This window comes from Saccopteryx bilineata, chromosome 1 (genome assembly GCF_036850765.1).
Source record: "Saccopteryx bilineata isolate mSacBil1 chromosome 1, mSacBil1_pri_phased_curated, whole genome shotgun sequence".
Taxonomy (NCBI): domain Eukaryota; kingdom Metazoa; phylum Chordata; class Mammalia; order Chiroptera; family Emballonuridae; genus Saccopteryx; species Saccopteryx bilineata.
The window spans coordinates 150,078,974-150,098,498 of NC_089490.1; positions in this window are offsets into that span (position 1 = coordinate 150,078,974).

A 19,525-nucleotide genomic window follows, 5' to 3' on the forward strand; every position below is an offset into this window, starting at 1 on the left:
ATTTTTGGGGCTGCATGATTTGGGTTTGCAGATGCCCCGTGTCAGCCATATGCGGCCAGCATATTAATAAATCTTCTCCCCTAATAAAACTCTTCAAAATTCATCTGGACTGGGTGTCTCTACATGAACTTGATGAAATGAGGTACAGTGCCTTTCAGAATCTGGGGTGCGGTACTTTATAACAAGAGGAAGGTAGATAGAGAGACAGACTCCCACATGTGCTGCAACTGGGATCCACCTGGAAACCACCTTCTGGGGTCATGTTCCCAACAGAGCTATTTTTAAAGCCTGAAGTAGGCTCGAGGAAGACATCCTCTGCACCCAGGCTCATGCACTCGTGCTCAAACCAATGGAGCTATGGCTGTGGGAGGGGAAGAGAGTGAGAAAGAGAGAGAAGGGGATGGGGGGGTTGCTGAAGCAGATGGTCGCTTCTCCTGTGTGCCCTGACTGAGATCGAACCTAGGGACATCCATACGCCAGGCTGACGCTCTACCACTGAGCAAACCAGCCAGAACCTTAACTAATAAAATTATATTTAAAGATTACAACATGATGATTTGATATACCTACACACATTGTACAATTTAGCTATCATTCTCAGTATTCCTGTCATCCTCCTTCAATCCCTACCTCTGGACAATCACCAATCTTCTTTGTTACCATAATTTTCCCTATTAGGATTTTTCACATGCATGGCATTATGTAATATATAGTCTTCTTCTTCTTTTTCTTTCTTTTTTATGAGCGAGAGGGTGAAAGAGAGAGAGAGAGACAGATAGGAAGGGAGAGAGATGAGAAGCATCAACTCATAGTTGTATCAGTTTAGCTGTCTACTGATTGCTTTCTCATATGTGCCTTGATGGAGGGTGGGGGAAGCACTTCAGCTGAGCCAGTGACCCCTTGCTCAAGCCAACTACCTTGGGCATCAAGCCAGCTACCTTTGGGCTCAAGCTTTCAACGATAGGGTTATGTCTATGATCCCATGCTCAAGCCAGCAACCCTGCATTCAACCCAGATGAGCCCACACTCAAGCTGGTGACCTCAGGGTTTCAAACCTGGGTCCTCAGTGTCCCAAGCCAGTGCTTTATCCACTGTGCCACCACCTGGTCAGGCTATATGGTCTTTTTTTTCTTTGTGACAGAGACAGAGAGAGAGACAGATAGGGACACACAGACAGGAAGGGAGAGAGATGAGAAACATCAATTCTTCATTGTGGCACCTTAGTTGTTCGTTGATTGCTTTCTCATATGTGCATTGACTGGGGGCTACAGCAGACTAAGTGAGCCCTTGCTCAAGTCAGCGACCTTGGGCTCAAGCTGGTGAGCCTTGCTCAAACCACATGATCCCGTGCTCAAGTTGGCGACCTCGGGGTCTGGAACCTGGTTCCTCCGCATCCCAATTCAATGTTCTATCCACTGCGCCACCACCTGGTCAGGCTATATGATCTTTTTTTTTATTTTTATTTTTTACTTTTCTGAAGCTGGAAACGGGGAAGCAGTCAGACAGACTCCCGCATGCACCCGACTGGGATCCACCCGGCACACCCACCAGGGGGCGATGCTCTGCCCATCCAGGGCATCACTCTGTTGCGACCAGAGCCACTCCAGCACCTGGGGCAGAGGCCAAGGAGCCATCCTCAGCGCCCGGGCCATCTTTTCGCTCCAATAAAGCCTCGGCTGTGGGAGGGGAAGAGAGAAACAGAGAAGAAGGAGGGGGGGTGGTGAAGCAGATGGGTGCTTCTCCTGCGTGCCCTGGCCAGGAATCGAACCCGGGACTCCTGCACGCCAGGCCAACGCTCTACCACTGAGCCAACCGGCCAGGGCTATATGGTCTTCTTGATTGACTTCACTCACTTATCATAATTTTTTCAAGGCACATCCCTGTGGTAGCATGTATCAATACTTGGTTTTTATGATTGAAGAATATTCCATTGTGCCCACTGAAAATCAGTATTGACTAGTATTTCTGCTACCAGAGCCCTGGGTTCTTGAGATCTCCCAGGATAGAAATCAAAAGAGACCACCAGAAACCAATATACAGTTTTGGCTAGAAATGAAACCAGGGTCTCTGCACGGCAGGTGAGAATTCTACCACTAAATCATCCTGAATTCTCAGGAAATCCCAAGGTAGAAATGAAGAGAATTCACCACAAGAATTAGGACTCAGGTGAAGGTTTATTAAATAGCTCATACACCAAGGGAGACAACATTTAAAGGGAAAAGGAGAAATGTTGCTCTCTGAACAAAAGCCAGGGAACAGTTTTAAGGAGGTTGAGGCAAGAAAGATGTCTAAGTGTTACATTTAAGTATATAGAGGCAGGGACTTTTGGCACCTGAGCAGTGGAACTACATGCTGCTTCTGGCAGGGCATATCTCATTACATGTTAAATTCCATCCAGGGGTGTGTTTTTTAGTATTCAAATAAGGGAAGATCACACACACACACACACACACACACACACACACACACAACAGTCATATTTTGCTAGCACACATGCATAACTGAAAGGCGTAAAATTTAAGCCCATCAAAGTAAATCTTGAAGACAGCAGTACCTACAGTCTAGTGGCTAATTGGCTGTAAAAAAAAGGGGGTAGGGGAGGAAGGAAAGAAGGAAGGAAGAAAGGAAGAGAGAAAGGAAGGAAGGAAGGAAGGAAGGAAGGAAGGAAGGAAGGAAGAAGGAAGGAAGAAAAAAGGAAGGAAGGAAGGAAGGAAGGAAGGAAGGAAGGAAGGAAGGAAGGAAGGAAGGAAGGAAAGATATCAGGACCGATTAATGAGTTTTTGGCTTCCTCACAGCTGGCCTTGGGGAGTGGCTTACTTATCTTCATTTATCACCAAAAAAGATTTATTTGGGAAAAAGAAAGAAATGCAATCCAGTATATGCAGACATGGCAAGTCATGTGCACACACTGCCCAGCAAGCAGTGTATACTAGGAGAAGTATTTATAGAAAGGAAGAAGAAGTTAAGAGGAGAGCAGTTACAAACATAGAGCTTTGTTGTAAGCAGAGAGTTGTTCCTGTAGGGTTCTGAGGATTACATAGTGCAAGAACTCCTCCCATAAGCCCTAGCTCCTCTCACAGACTCTTCCAACTGATCATAGCCCTTTAAACTCTCCCTTTTAATCAAGATCTTTCTCTGAAAGCATCACTGATCAATAGGCAGGTCTTCCAGCTTCAGCATCCTTTTGTCCCTTGACATCATAAGGACATTTTCTGGATATTGTCTCTCACATCTGATGGAAGGTGTATGGTTCAACAATAACTTGTGTCCAAGGTTAACAAGAACAGGTACAGAGCTTAATAACAAAAAGAATTCAAAATAGAATCAGAACAACAGAGCAAACTTAGTTTATACCATCAATTTAAATCAGGAGCTCAATCAAACCTGTAGGTAATAAAAAATAAATAACACAATTATCTTGGATGGATCATTGTTGTTGTGAGTCAGGGGTGCAGAGAGAGATCAGCAGATGAAATATTCGTGAACTAGCAAAGGACCACTGCTTGCTCAGGCAAATGGCACCAAGTTCGCGCTGTGTCCTATTTTTATTCACAAGATTTCAAAAAGCCTGTTTACTTAGAAATTGCCATAGCATCAAGCAGAACCTTTAATTAAGAATACATGGAGCCTGACTAGGCAGTGGCGCAGTGGATAGAGCATCGGACTAGGATGTGGAAGACCCAGGTTTGAGACCCCGAGGTCACCAGCTTGAGCGTGGGCTCATCTGGTTTGAGCAAAGCTCAGCAGCTTGAACCCAAGGTCGCTGGCTCAAGCAAGGGGTTACTCAGTCTGCTGAAGGCCCATGGTCAAGGCACATGTGAGAAAGCAATCAATGAACAACTAAGGTGTTGCAACACACAACAAAAAACTAATGATTGATGCTTCTCATCTCTCCGTTCCTGTCTGTCTGTCCCTGTCTATCCCTCTCTCTGACTCTCTCTCTCTGTCTCTGAAAAAAAAAAAAGAAGAATACATGGAATATATCTACATGATAGCTTAATAACAATACAATATCAGAAGGCATTAACTGCTATTGGTCCTATGGTTCCTACAACATTCCTTTCTTTTTTTCTTTTTTTTTTTTTTTTTTACAGAGGCGGAGATAGACAGGGACAGACAGACAGGAATGGAGAGAGATGAGAAGCATCAATCATCAGTTTCTCTTTGCACGTTGCGACTTCTTAGTTGTTCATTGATTGCTTTCTCACATGTGCCTTGACCACGGGCCTTCAGCAGACCAAGTAACCCCCTGCTGGAGCCAGCGCCCTTGGGTTCAAGCTGGTGAGCTCTTTGCTCAAGCCAGATGAGCCCGCGCTCAAGCTGGCGACCGCGAGGTCTCGAACCTGGGTCCTTCCGCATCCCAGTCTGAAGCTCTATCCACTGCGCCACCACCTGGTCAGGCCATTCCTTTCTTTTATCTCAAGGAAGAGCCTTGAAGGGAGCAGTAAAATCTTATGAGAATGTTTTACTGAGAAGAAAATCTAGCAACCACCTTCGGTCACATAGACTTGTTTCATGACCTGCCTTCGAGTCACAAAACAATTCTCTTGGCAAACAGTCTTTTCTTGTTGGCTGTGTTCCCATCCAAGGTCATGCAATGGATTATTCCACTACAGATCATAGTTTTTGATGACAGATTCAATAATGGGAAACTGGTAGATTAGGAAATGTAAATAAGGGCACATTTCTTCCAAGGAGGATATAAAATAAAGTAAGAATTAACACTAAATCAAAAGTCTTGTACAGGCCTGATAGGGATACTTGTGTCCTTCAGAGGTCATCTGCTCTAAATTGAGACAGTTTCAGGTCACCGGAGTATGTGCAGTTCCTGTCAAGGCTTGGTGCCTTCTTTCGACACCATGCATCCAACAGTCTATTCCCTGGAGGTTAGCACCACAGGATTTAGTTAACAGTACCCGATAGGGGCCTTTCCAGGAAGGCTGGAGGAAATCTTTTTTATGGTATCTTTTCCAGTATACAAAATTTCTAGGTTGCAGGGTGTGGGCTTTGAGTTTTTTATTTCCTTGGAGTGCACCATAAAATGATTTCACTACTAAAGCATGATTATTTTTCATAGATGCAAGTAAGCCTTTACAGTATGTCTCCCATTATCACCTGTGGATCAAAAGAAGCAGGAGCAAAATGCATGGAGTATCTTATAATTAAACTCAAAAGGTATACAAGTCCCAAAGGGGTGCATTTGAGATTTAAAAGGACCAATGGCAATGTTTTCAGTCAAGATATTTGGATAGTTACTACAAATTTTATCAATTAAATCTTTTGTTTTGTTTTTGTTGGAATTTTTAAATTTAGAAATTAAATTTCATGGGATGACTTGGATCAATAAGAGTACATAGGTTTCAGGTAAACATTTCTATAGCATTTGAACTATTGATTGTGTTGTGTGCCCATCACCCAGAGTCAAATCATTTTCCATCACATATATTTGTCCCTCTTTCCTCTCCTCCTCCCCAAAACCAACTGACTCTTAATGCCATTAGTATATTCAACCACACCTAAGGATTGAGGTGATAAGCACAGTGAAAATGTTGCAGAACTAGCCAAATAGCAGAGATTTGTTATTGTACCTTCTCAGTAAAATGAGTTCCTCAATCACAGTGGAGTTTTCCAAGTAGAAATAATCTTCTCTAATAGGACTTTAGTCACTGTAGAGGAATTAGCTTGTCTCCAAAGGAAAGCTTCAATCTGGTGGAAAAGGATACATATCATGACTGGAACATATTTTTATCCATGCAGTGAAGGAAGCTGTATAAAATCTATTTGCCAACGCTCAAGTAGTCTGTTAGGCAATTTAAAGCAACAAGCTTCCTTACGTTATACTTCAGACAGATGGGACACTTAAGGTACATGCTTTTTATGGCCTTGTTTGTATCTCCCAGCAATATTGATTAATGAGTACTATCATTTTGTCAGAGGATTGTGGTTTAATGCATGCACAGCAGTCAGGAATGGAAATTTTAGTTTCTGCTAGGACTGAGTTGTTATTTGGACTGAACCAAAGCATTCTCTTTTTACCAAACCAGCAATGATTGGATTTTCAATCTTGTTTTTATCTCTAGAAGCTGATTGTTGGGTCTCTCTGGCCAGTTTTCTAAGTTATCAATGAAGGAAACATCTTCTGAACCATAACAGAGGTTCAAATGTTGCTGATTCAAGGGCAGCATTGTTAGCAGAAATATCAGCAAGGTGATTTCTTATGGCTTCCAGGGAGTCAAGTTTAGCACGCCCTGAGACCTTAATAATAGTACAGTAGCTGGTAAAAGTATAGCATCCAATAATTCATAAATATATGGACCATTTCCACCTAGAAGTAAGGAAAATATGTTGTTTTTGTAACGTGCCAAAGTCATGAACTACTCCAAAGGTATAGCTACTGTTAGCATAAATGTTGGTAGTTTTGCCCTTTGCTAAAATGCAAGCTAGCGTGCGGGTATATAATTTAGGCTGCTTTGCTTAAGTAGCCAAAGGTAAAGATACTGCCATGGTGACTTCAAAAGGAGTTACAATAACTTAATTAACAGAGTACTTATTTGCCAGGGTCCAGCCCCAGGGGGGATCCAGGGGTCCCACAGGAGGAGACGGCGTCGGCGAAAATCGAGTGAGAGAGCCGAATTCTTTTCTTTCTCTTTATTCTCTAGTTAGCATTTACTGCCAGGCATCTCTGCCAAATGCTAGTACAGCTCCTTTTTTATACACACACACCAAGTTACAATTACATGGTATTAATCATTGCTTCTGTTTCACTATGTTTACATGTTTCCAGATAACAGTTAATTTATATCCATAAACTATAAATCAGGTGGTAAGTTATTCAAAGTACAGTTATACAATAGCAATAACAATATTGGTACAAACTTCTAAAAGATTAGTACTAATTAATAACTCTACTTTACTGTTGTTGTGAGTCAAGGGCGCAGAGAGAGATTAGCAGACGAAATCATTAAGGACTAGCAAAGGACCACCGCTTGCTCAGGCAAATGGCCTTGAGTTCATGCAGTGTCCTAATTTTTCTCACAAGACTTCAAAAGGCTTGCTTATTAAGAAATTGTCATAACATCAAGAGTAACTTTTGCTTAAAGATATATAGAGTGCACCTGCAAGATAGCTTAGTAGCAACATAATATCAGAAGGCATTAATTGCTATTGCTTCTATGGATTCTTTCATATTCCTCTTTATTATCTGAACGAAAAACCTTGGGAAAGTATATAAATCTCATGAGAATGTCTCACTGAGAAAGCCCAGTAACTGCCTTTAGTCATAAAACAAATCTCTTAGCAAAACATTCTTTTCTTGCTGACTGCATTCCCATCCCAGGCCACGCAACAGGCCATTCCATTACTCCTTTTCTAAGATTCTATTGTCTAGTCAAATTTTATTTATTTACTATATTCACACACTAGTAAATTCTAACTATATTCTTCTTAGAGAGTTCCACTATCTGCAGATCAAATAAGCAAGAAGAAAGGAAAGTTTCTCTACTCTATCACATGAAAAGGCTAGGGAGGAAAAATGATGAAATAAGTGAAGGCCGAAAGGTGCTCTGCACAGCCACTGCCTTCTACCCATACACAAGTCACAATCTATTCTTTCTAACATGATTAAGAAGAAATTCTCCTACAAACTTAACCCTTTACGAGGAATATCATAGCCAGCCTCTTATGTTTATGAGCCCAGTTCAAGGGGCTTACAGGTTTTTCTGTGGAACTTAACACCTTCTGTCTCATTTCCAAAGAAATTCCTACGAATCTACAGGAAAAGCACGGTACTATTATCCCTGTGCCACAAATAATAGCACACACCCGGAAAAAGGGGGGATATAAGGCCAGATTAATTCAAAAAGTCAAAGGGGGAAGTATCATTGTGCCTTTCTTTTGCGGTGACTTTGTCAACCCACAGCCATTGGTCTTCACTGCGGTGACTTTGTCAACCAGCAGCCGTTGGTTTTCTCTGCTGTGACTTTGTCAATCAGCAGTTTTTGATCTTCTTCTGCTGTGACCTTGTTAGCCAGCAGTTGTGGGTCTTCTGCTGCTGTGACCTTGTCAGCCAGCAGTCGTTGATTGGCTCCCGACACTTACTATTTTCATTTTAAAAATATCAACTATCTATAAACCATGAGAAATCAAATTTACCCAGAGGTGTCTCCTGCAAATAGTCTCAAAGGAGTTAAAAAGTGACCTGTTAAGATCAAGCAGTCCTGAGTTGCTTCATGAGTCTAAAAAAGAAGGGTAGCTGGATTAAGTTTATTACAATGTGAAAAAGTTTTATGGGAAGTGGTTAACAGGAGGATTTCATAGAAAGTAAGAAACTGGGTGTGATGAGAATTCAGGAGAGCTTCTACAGCATGAGGTGTAAAGATGGTTAGAATAGATCTTGAAACAATGATTTCTGTGGCTTTAATCAACAGGGCAGTAGCAGCAATAGCTTTAAGGCAAGGTGGATATCTCTGAGCCGCAGGGTCCATTTGCTAACCAGAGTTTCCTAGGGGTCTATAGTAATCCCCAGGATTTTGAATGAGTACCCCAAGGGCATTCTCATGTATATTTTTATGTATAAAAAGTAAAAAGAGAATCTGATAGTTGCAATACCCAAGAGCAGGTAGGTTTATTAAACTCTTCTTTAAGGCTTTAAAGTCTATATTGTCTCATTTGTTTCAAAAAATTGAATCAGAACTGACATTCTTCAGTAAGACGTGGACATTTTGCCATGAGAGAGCGCTTTTGGATCCAATTCCAACCATAGCCAACCAGCCAAAGAAAAACTCACAACTGACAGTTTTGGGCCTTGGGAATATGAAGTCTGTCTGGATTCAGATATATTCCTTATTCTGATATCAGATGTCACCAATATCAAACCTGAGTTTATACAATCTATAACTTTTCTTTACAGAACTTATGTCCCTTTAGGTCCAAAAGTTCTAAAGGTGGATGCTGTCTTCTTGTGAGGAGACCTGAGGAAAGCAAAGAAGTAAACCATCCACATACTTCAACAAGGTAGAACCTTCAGGGCAAGTTATATCCTGCACATTGATCTCCAGTAAAACCCCGAGGCATTTCTCCCCAGGTAAATTGTTTTCCTTGCCAAGCGAAGGCATAAATATATTGGCTAGCTTCATCAACTGGAATACTAAAAAATGCACGCTATAAATAAATTACAGTAACAAATTAACTTTCAGTTGGGATGATGCTAATAGTATAAGAGGGTTAGAAACAACAGAGTGTCAGGGATAACAATGTGGTTTGTTGTTCAGAGGCCTTGGACAAACCTCTGCCCTAATCCTTTGGATTATTTCACAGGTAAAATGGAAGTGTTACAGGGACTAGTGCAAGAAATCATAATAGACAATCTATATGGCCTTCATACCTTGAAAAGCCTTTTAAAGTATATGATATTGACTAATTATGAGAATAAGGTTTTGAGGGATCAACTTTAATCTTCATAGGAGATGCACTGTGGATTCTGACAATATCAGTTAAAAAATTATTTTCCCATAAAGAAGATGGCAGTTGATCCAATAGGGACAATTAATAGCAGTGCTCCCTGAATTAGCTACTGTATCATCAACAAGAGAACAAATAAAAGATAATGAAAGACCATTTAATTCACCTAATTGTCCATTTTGGCAGTTCTATCAAATTCTAAGTGAGACAGCATAGGGTCCTGGGCTGCGGAATTCCCAAGGATATCAGATAAGAAAAACTGAAGCGGTGGCGCAGTGGATAAAGCATCGACCTGGAAATGCTGAGGTCACAGGTTCGAAACCCTGGGCTAGCCTGGTCAAGGCACATATGGGAGTTGATGCTTCCTGCTCCTCCCCCCTTCTCTTTCTCTCGGTCTTTCTCTCCTCTCTCTCTCTCTGTCTTTCTCCCTCTCTCCTTTCTAAACAAACAAACAAACAAACAACAACAAAAAACAAACAAAAAAAAGCTGCAGAACTGCCACCAACCTGCCGCCCCTTGCCCGGCTCCCAAGGACACTGGCAGCCAGATGAAACACTGAATAAGCCCCAAACTGTGTCACCACCCTTCCATTACCTGCTTGAAAAAAAAGTTTGTAGAATTTTATTTCCCTTTTTGACAGATGGCAAAACCACTGCTGTGCGTGCTTAGTTGAGCAACAGTGTAGACAAAGGGATCATTGCCAAGCAACCCAACAGAAAGAGGAAAGTTCAAGGGAGCCCTTCCCTGACTTGCTGAGGAAAGCTTTTCCCTAAGCCTTTTTGGGAGCAGGACATTCCTTTTCCCTTTGCGGAGCTGGTTCCCTTGTGCACAAGGTAAATAAACCTCTGTCCATACTGGCTTCTAGTCATCTCTTTTTATTTCTATCCTAAATTACAAAAGCTCAGAGTGCCCTACCAAGGTTATTTAACCTCTTTCAGGAGATGAATCTTCCAGCAAAATATTTCTCCAGGAAGTCTTGGCCTAATAAGTTGGTAGTGGTTGAGGAACTAAGGAGAAAACAGTATGTATCTTTCTAAAGGGTATAAGCAAAAAGGACTAGGTTAAGACACACAAACCTGTTGAGTTTATTTGAAATCCCCACTATTTGAACTGTCTTATTACTCTGAGGTAAGGGCTGTGATGACTGTGTGGTTGAGCACTAGACTGTAGCACTGGTGTCATTAAGAATAGAAATAGTTTGCCCTGGCTGGGTGGATAAAGCATAGTCTGGCATGGGGATGTGGTGGGCTTCTATACATCAGGGCACCTAGGAGAAGCAGTCAATGAGTGTGCAACTAAATGGAACAACTAAATGAACCAATACAATAGGAAGAACATTCTCATATAAGAAAAGAAGCCATAATGCCAGAGACTGATAAATTAAAGTTAAAGTAGTTAAAAGATAAACATTTAAAAAATCTGCAATATATGCACTGTAAAGGGTTAGTTGCAGAGTAAAAGTGAACAAACAATTTAAAAATGGGAAAAGAAGCAAAAAATATTTAACATAAAATAAAATCACATGTGAGAAAAATGTTTATCACCTTGGCAATGAAATAATAGGAAAAGAAAATGTCCAATGGATTCCATTTCACAGTGACTAGAACAAAATTAGTTAATTTAATAATCCGAAGTGTTGAAGACTCATTGTGAACAAATAAATAAATTATTCATGAATGGAGGAAGGATCAAGATGTACACACTCCATTGCAATTTCCTGTACCTTTGAACTTGAAGACTCTCTACATCCCACCAATTTTTCAACAAATTTCACAGAATTTACTGTGCATTTGCACTTGGGGACTGATACAAGGGCAGCATGTACTGGTATCAAAAGACCCAAAGACTTTATCAATAGAACTATAAAGCAAAGAGTATTGCAAATATGCACCATGTTACCTATTCTGTAACTGTTATGTCACTTGCACAAACAGGTGGACTCCCACTGAGACTGATTCAGATGTGTACACCAATGACACACACCTGTGCCTAGAAGACATAAAAGGGTTCATGAATTCCATAAGAGACTGTCTGGGCAGGGCAGGGCAGGCCCGTCAAGCTGGTGGTAAATGCCTTAAGAGAGCATGTCAGGATGATGCTCTAACCAACTGAACTACCCGGCCGGACAAAGCTTATTTTTCTTTAGGTCAATTAAGTAGAGCTCTTTTATAAGTTAATTTTGGTAATACACTCTGGAGGTATAAAATCATCATATATACATAACATATATCCATAGACATACATAAACATAAAGACACAGAAAGCCCACAGCTTTTATTCTAAAACTTGAGCCATGAATCAGGTACCCACTCACATAGCTAAAGCTTTTTTACTCGTATTTGTGGAGAAGATTTTTTTTAATTTACTGCTTAGAGAGAGAGAAACAGAAGGAGACAGGAACAATATCAATTCGCTTCTGTATGTGCCCTGACTGAGGATTGAACCAGCAATCTCTGCGCTTTGGGATCGTGCTCTAACCAACTGAACTATCCAGGCAGGGCTGTGGAGAAGACTTTTAAGATTTGTAATTACCCCCTGACAATTATCTAATAGAGCAGGGGTCCCCTGAGGCCATTTATCCAGCCCCTGCCGCACTTCCGGAAGGAGCACCTCTTTCATTGGTGGTCAGTGAGAGGAGAATAGTTCCCATTGAAATACTGGTCAGTTTGTTGATTTAAATTTACTTGTTCTTTATTTTAAATATTGTATTTGTTCCCGTTTTGTCTTTTTACTTTAAAATAAGATATGTGCAGTGTGCATAGGGATTTGTTCATAGTTTTTTTTATAGTCCAGCCCTCCAATGGTCTGAGGGACAGTGAACTGGCCCCCTGTGTAAAAAGTTTGGGGACCCCTGTAATAGAAGCTGTGGATTAGATTTTGAGCAAGGGAGCTTTTGTAATAGCCTGGTAAATTAAAAAAAAAATTTTTTTTTAATTTAGTGAGAGGAGGGGAGACAGACTTCTGCATGCGCCCCAACCAAGATCCACCTGGCAAGCCCACTAGGGGGCAATGCTGTGCCCATTTGGGGCATTGTTCCATCGTTCAGCATCCAAGCTCTTCTTAGTGCCTGAGGCAGAGGCCATGGAGCCATCCTCAGTGTCCAGGGCTAAATGCTCCAATTGGGCCATGGCTGCAGGAGGAGAAGAGAGAGAGACAGAGAGGGGGGGAGAGAGAGAAGCATGAAGGGGAGGGGTGGAGAAGCAGATGGGTGCTCTCCTGTGTGCCTTGACTGGGAATTGAACCCAGGGTATTCACATGCTGGACAGATGCTCTATCAGACAACTGGCCATGGCAGATTTTTTGTTAAGCCTTTCTTTTCTCTTTTTTCTTCAGAATCTGTGGATGGTACTGTATTTTAGTTATTTCCCGGGGTGCTTACATTTCAAACACACATGATTTACAATGTCAAGGGACAGTTAAACAATACAAGTTTTCTCCTAGGAGTTTCTTTATTAATAGAAGTCTAGGGCAATTGCTATTTAAAATGTCCTTTATATTAGACATCAGACAAGGTGGGACACATTGTCCATTTCATTGTTAGTCACCACAATATTCTCCCCTTTGCTTCCTCACTTTCCTAGGGATTCTACCTTTTAGTATTCTAATCTGATTTTCCATACATCTCAGACCTTGTGATCAGAGGCAGATTAAGGTTGGTTGAGGCCCGGGGTGCAGAAGAAAATATTGAGCCCCTTAAAAAAAGAGACAGGGAAAATAAAAATGCATGTTAACCATATTTTTAAATAAATAAAAATATTATGTACTATTGTTAAAATTGCACATATGAAACAAAACCTGGTGTCATTAGAAAAAAGTGTAAAATTGGGGTTTTGTGGGGTCCTTTAGAAGTCGGGGCCTAGGGCGCACGCCCGGTGCACCCGCCTTTAAATACGCCTTTGCTTGTGGCAGCTTATGCGCTCCTAGCTTTGCAAAATGGCACGTGAAGGTTTCCAAATTATCCTGCTCTGTCACCTTGTCTAGCCTGTCCTCCCACCTCGCAACTAGCAGAGAAGTGGACAACTGCACCTCCTACTTTAACCTCAACCCCTCCCCAGTTTCTAGCTGGAGCTTCAGCCCCTACTTGCAGGTCAGTGGCCAGCTGAGCAGTCCACAGTAAAGGCTAGCCCACTATGGCAGCAGTTGTCACCTTCTTTGCTGCAGTGCACTATCCACAGTTCCCCCAACAAGTAGATCCAGCTGGCTTCTTCTGCAGTGTCCCATACTCAACCCAAGGTCCACAGGCACTTAACATATAGGCCACCTCTCCCCAGAGAGAGGTCAATGGACAATTCAGGATTTCCCCTGCACAGGCCTTTTTTCCAAGATCCCCTTTTCTGGTCTCCTGTCTGGCTCATCAATTGTTGGTATGCAAACTGGCCCCATGCATGGAGAGCAAGGAGAGACCAAAGAAAGAGGCAGACCCTGTCATGTGGGTGGGTGGCTGGTAGAACAAGCACAAGGACTTACTTAGAAAGCTAATTCTAGGCAGCTGGAAGACAAGTAGATCTCAGCGCTGCCCGCCACCCCATCAAATCTTTAAAATGTGTCATATATACTACCCAGAAGGTCTCAATACCATATTACCATCTCAAGGCTGTGTCCTTAGGGCAGCTCCTAGAGGAGAAAGGCAAACACGTTATAAAGACAGAGAGGTTGGTGAGGAGCCTCTGAGTGCCTGCTTGAAGCCTCACATTCTCCCAATGGCCCCCTCAATATCCGGAGATCCTCAAACTGTGCCGGATGACGCTCAACCACTGAGCCAACTGGCTAGGGCCCATTTCAGTATTTTAATAACAAAAATGGCAAAAGCTGTTCCAGGTGACTGGGAGCTGACCTAGCACTTCCTGCTCAGCCTAGATATATCCTGTTGAGGGAAAATGTCACACATATTCATCATCGAACTTCTTTATCATGATGGATCAAGACAAGAGTGAAGGCATTCCTGTCTGTATAACTGATCAGAGAACAACTTTCTAAAGAATAAAAATAACCAAAATTCCCCACTCTTCACTAATGATTTGTGCTTCTCACAAATTAGGTTTAGCATTATGCCATTTTTCTGTCTGCTAGATATGAACTATTATAATTACCCATGCTACAATTAAGTTCATTTATTCACCATGTCCAATACAGAAAAATGTCTCCTTTCCTGAATAACAATCAAATCATCTAACACAAACCGAAATCCAATATGAAGACCTGAGTGTGCTGGTACTGTTATAACCCACAGTCATTTAGTTTGTGGTTATTCTTATTACAGTACTTCTCTTATTTACGGTTTTGCGTTCTTTCTTTATAAACAAATATTTATTTATTCAACTTTCTGTTAATTTTTATTAATTTTAATTTATTGTGTTTACATGGATTCAAGTGCCCCACTGAATACAACACCCTCACTCCCCACCCCTGTGTCCCTTTTTATACCCCTTTTGCCCCCTTCCCCTAATTCCCTCCCCTCTTCCCTCTAGAATTTGCTGTCCTGTTATCTATATCTCTGTGTTATGTATATATAATTTCACTAATCCCTTCACCTTCTCTGATCCCATCCCCTCATCCTCCTTCCCTCTGACAGCTATTCCTTTGATCCCTGTGATCCTGCCTCTGCCTCTATTCCATTCCTCAGTTCACTTTGTTCATTAGATTCTACATATAAGTAAGATCATATGATATTTGTCTTTCTCTGCCTGGCTTATTTCACGTAGCATAATAATCTCCAGGTCCATCCATGCCATCGCAAAAGGTAAGATTTCCTTCTTTTTCATGGCCACATAGTATTCCATTATGTGTATATGTACCACTGCTTTTGAATCCACTTGTCCACTGATGGATACTTGCACTGTTTCCAGATTTTGGCTATTGTAAACAATGCTGCCATAAACATAAGGGTGCATTTCTTCTTTTCAAACAGTGCTATGGTGTTCTTAGGATATATTCTTAAAAGTAGGATAGCTGGGCCATGAAGCAGTTCCATTTTTAATATTTTGAGGAAATGCCATACTGTTTTCCACAGTGGCTGCACCAGTCTGCATTCCCACCAGCAGTGCAGGAGGGTTCCCTTTTCTCCAAATCTTCGTCAGCACTTATTGTGTGTTGTTTTGTTAATGTACGCCATTCTGAGAGGTGTGAGGTGGTATCTCTTTGTGGGTTTAATTTCCATTTCTCTGATGATTAGTGATGTTGAACATTTTTCTATATGACTACTGGCCTTCTGTATGTCCTCCTTGGTGAAATGTCTATTCAGTTCCTTCACCTATTTTTAAACTGGATTGTTTATCTTCCCAGTGTTGAGTTTCAGAAGTTCTTTATAAATTTTGGTTATTAACCCCTTATCAGACATATTGGCAAATATGTTCTTCCACTGTGTGGGTTGTCTCTTTATTTTGTTCATGGTGTCTTTAGCTGTGCAAGAGCTTTTTAGTTTGATATAGTCCCATTTGTTCATCCTGTCCTTTATTTCACTTGCCCATGGAGATAAATTGGCAAAAATATTGTTACGAGAAATATCGGAGAGTTTACTGCCTATGTTTTCTTCTAAGATGTTTATGGTTTCACGACTTACATTTAAGTTTTTTATCCATTTTGAGTTTATTTTGTGAATAGTGTAAATTGGTGATCTAGTTTCACTTTTTTGCATGTACCTGTCCAATTTTCCCAACACCATTTATTAAAGAGACTGTCTTTACACCATTGTATGCTCTTACCTCCTTTGTCAAGTGTCAATTGACCATAAAGGCATTGGTTTATATCTGGGTTCTCAGTTCTGTCCCATTGATCTATATGCCTGTTCTTAAGCCAGTACTAAGCTGTTTTGATTACAATGGCCTTGTAGTATAACTTGATATCCTAAAGTGTGATACTTCCCACTTTATTCTTCCTTTTCAAGATTGCTGAGGCTATTCGTGTTCTTTTTTGGTTCCATATAAATTTTTGGAATATTTGTTCTATACCTTTGAAGTATGCTATTGGTATTTTAATAGGTATTGCATTGAATATATAGATTGTTTTGGGTAGTATAAATATTTTAATGATGTTTATTCTTTCCATACATGAGCACGGTATATGCTCACTTGTTTGTATCTTCCTTGATTTCTTTTTTCAATGTCTTAAAATTTTCTGAGAACAAGTCTTTTACCTCCTGGTTAAATTTACTGCTAGGTACTTTATCTTTTTGTTGCAATAGTGAAGGGGATTGTTTCCTTAATTTCTCTTTCAGACAGTTTATTTTTGGCGTATAAAAATGCTACTGATTTCTGAATATTAACTTTATATCCTGCCACCTTGCCAAATTCATTTATTAGGTCTAGTAGTTTTTTGGCTGAGGCTGTAGGGCTTTCTATGTACAGTATCATGTCATTAGCAAATAATGATAGTTTTACTTCTTCTTTTCCAATTTGGATACTTTTTATTTCTTCTTCTTGTCTGACTGCTGTGGCTAGAACTTCCAGAATCATGCTGAATAAGAGTGGTGAAAGGGGGCACCCCTGCCTTGTTCCTGATCTTAAGGGGATTGCTTTTAATTTTTGCTCATTGAGTAGGATGTTGGCTGTGGGTTTGTCATACATGGCCTTTGTTATGTAGAGGTATGTTCCCTGTATTTCCACTTCGCTGAGAGTTTTGATCATAAATGGATGCTGGATTTTATCAAATGCTTTTTCTGCATCTATTGATATTATCATGTGGTTTTTCTCCTTTCTTTTGTTCATGTGATGAATCACATTTATTGATTTGCAAATATTGTACCAGCCTTGCCTCCCCAGAATAAATCCTACTTGATCATGATGTATGATTTTTTTCATATATTGCTGGATCCGGTTTGCTATTATTTTGTTGAGAATTTTAGCATCTATATTCATCAGGGATATTGGCCTATAATTTTCTTTCTTTGTAGTGTCTTTAACAGGTTTTGGAATGATGATAATGTTTGCCTCATAAAAAGAGTTTGGAAGTCTTCCCTCTTGAATTTTATAAACTAGCTTGAGAAGGATAGTTGTTAGTTCTTTGAATATTTGGTAAAATTCACCTGTGAAGCTATCCAGTCTAGGACTTTTGTTTGCTGGGAGTTTTTTTTGATAACTGTTTCAATCTCATTTGTTGTAATTGGTCTGTTTAGGTTTTCTGATTCTTTCAGATTGAGTTTTGGAAAATTGTATGTTTCTAGGAACTTATCCATTTTGCCTATATTGTCTAATTTTTTGGCATACAGATCTTCATAGTATTTTCTTACAATCCTTTGTATTTCTGCAGTGTCAGTGGTTACTTTTCCACTTTCTTCTGTATTTTTTTTAGCCTCTATGTCATTTATTTCCACTCTGATCTTTATTATTTTCTTCCTTCTACTTCCTTTGGATTTTATTTGTTGTTCTTTTTCTAGTTCTTTTAGATGCAGGGCTAAGATGTTTATTTGAGCTTTTTCTTGCTTGTTAAGGTATGCCTGTAATGCTATAAACTTCCCTCTCAAAACTGCTTTTGCTGTGACCCATAAATTTTGAGTTGTTGTATGTTCATTTTCATTTGTTTCAAGGAAATTTTTTATTTCTTCCTTGATCTCGTTGTTAACCCATTCATTATTTAATAACATGCTATTCAGCCTCTAAATGTTTGAATGTTTTTCAGTTTTTCTATTGTAGTTGATTTCTAGTTTCATGCCATTTTGATCAGAGAAGATGCTTGATATGATTTCAATCTTCTTAAGTTTACTGAGACTCAGTTTGTGTCCTAACATGTGGTTTATCCTAGAGAATGTACCAAAGCATTTGAAGAGAATGTATATTTTGCTGCTAGGGTGAAAGGTTCTAAAGATATCAATTAAGTCCAGTTGATCTAGTGCAATGGTAGTCAACCTGGTCCCTACTGCCCACTAGTGGGCGTTCCAGATTTCATGGTGGGCAGTAGCAGAGCAACCGAAGTATAAATAAAAAGATAGATTTAACTGTAGTAAGTTGTTTTATAAAGATTTATTATGCCAAACTTAGCAAAAATCCTACATAAAGTACTTGGTAAGTAATTGTTATTATATGCTTTAACTTGCTGTAACTCTGCTTTATAAATTTTATAAAGTAAAGTTACTTCCCTACTTTATAAATCACTATTACTGTGGAACCAGTGGGTGATTAGAAAATTTTACTACTATCAGAGATACAAAAGTGGGCAGTAGGTATAAAAAGGTTGACTATCCCTGATCTAGTGTGTCATTTAAGGCCACTGTCTCTTTGTTAATTTTCTGTCTGGAGGATCTATCCATTGATGTTAGTGAGGTATTAAAATCCCCTACTATTATAGTATTGCTGTAGATCTTGCCCTTTATGTCTGACAAAATCAGCTTTATATATTTAAGTGCTCCTATATTAGGCAGATAAATATTTACAATGGTTATATTCTCCTTTTGGATTGCTCCCTTTATCATATGTAGTGACCTTCTTTATCCCTTACTATATAGCCTTTGTTTTAAAGTCTATTTTGTCAGATATACGTATTGCTACTCCAGCTTTATTTCATTTCCATTTGCATAAAATACTTTTTTCCATCCCTTTGCTTTCAGTTTATGTGTATCTTTTATTCTGAGGTGTGTCTCTTGTAGACAGTATATGTATGGGGTCCTGTTTTCTTATCCATGCAGCTACCCTATGTCTTTTGATTGGAGCATTTAATCCTTTTACATTTAAGGTTATTATTGACATGTACTTATTTGTTGCCAAATTTTTTAAATCTACATTCTATTATTTTCTTGATTTATTTTTTTCTTTGCTCTTTTTGTAGCAGGCCCCTTCACATTTCTTGCAGTACTGGTTTTGTTGTAATGAATTCCTTGAGGTTGTTTTTTTTTTTTTTTTTCCTGAAGTCTTTTTATTTCTCCTTCAATTTTAAATGATAGCCTTGCTGGATAAAGTAGTCTTTGTTGTAAGTTCTTGTTTTGCACTACTTTGAATATTTCTTGCCAATCCCTTCTGGCCTCAAGTGTTTCTGTTGAGAAGTCTGATGTCATCCTTATAGGGGCTCCTCTGTAGGTAATTAACTGCTTTTCTCTTACAGCTTTTAGTATTGTTTCTTTGTTTCTTAACTTTGGCAT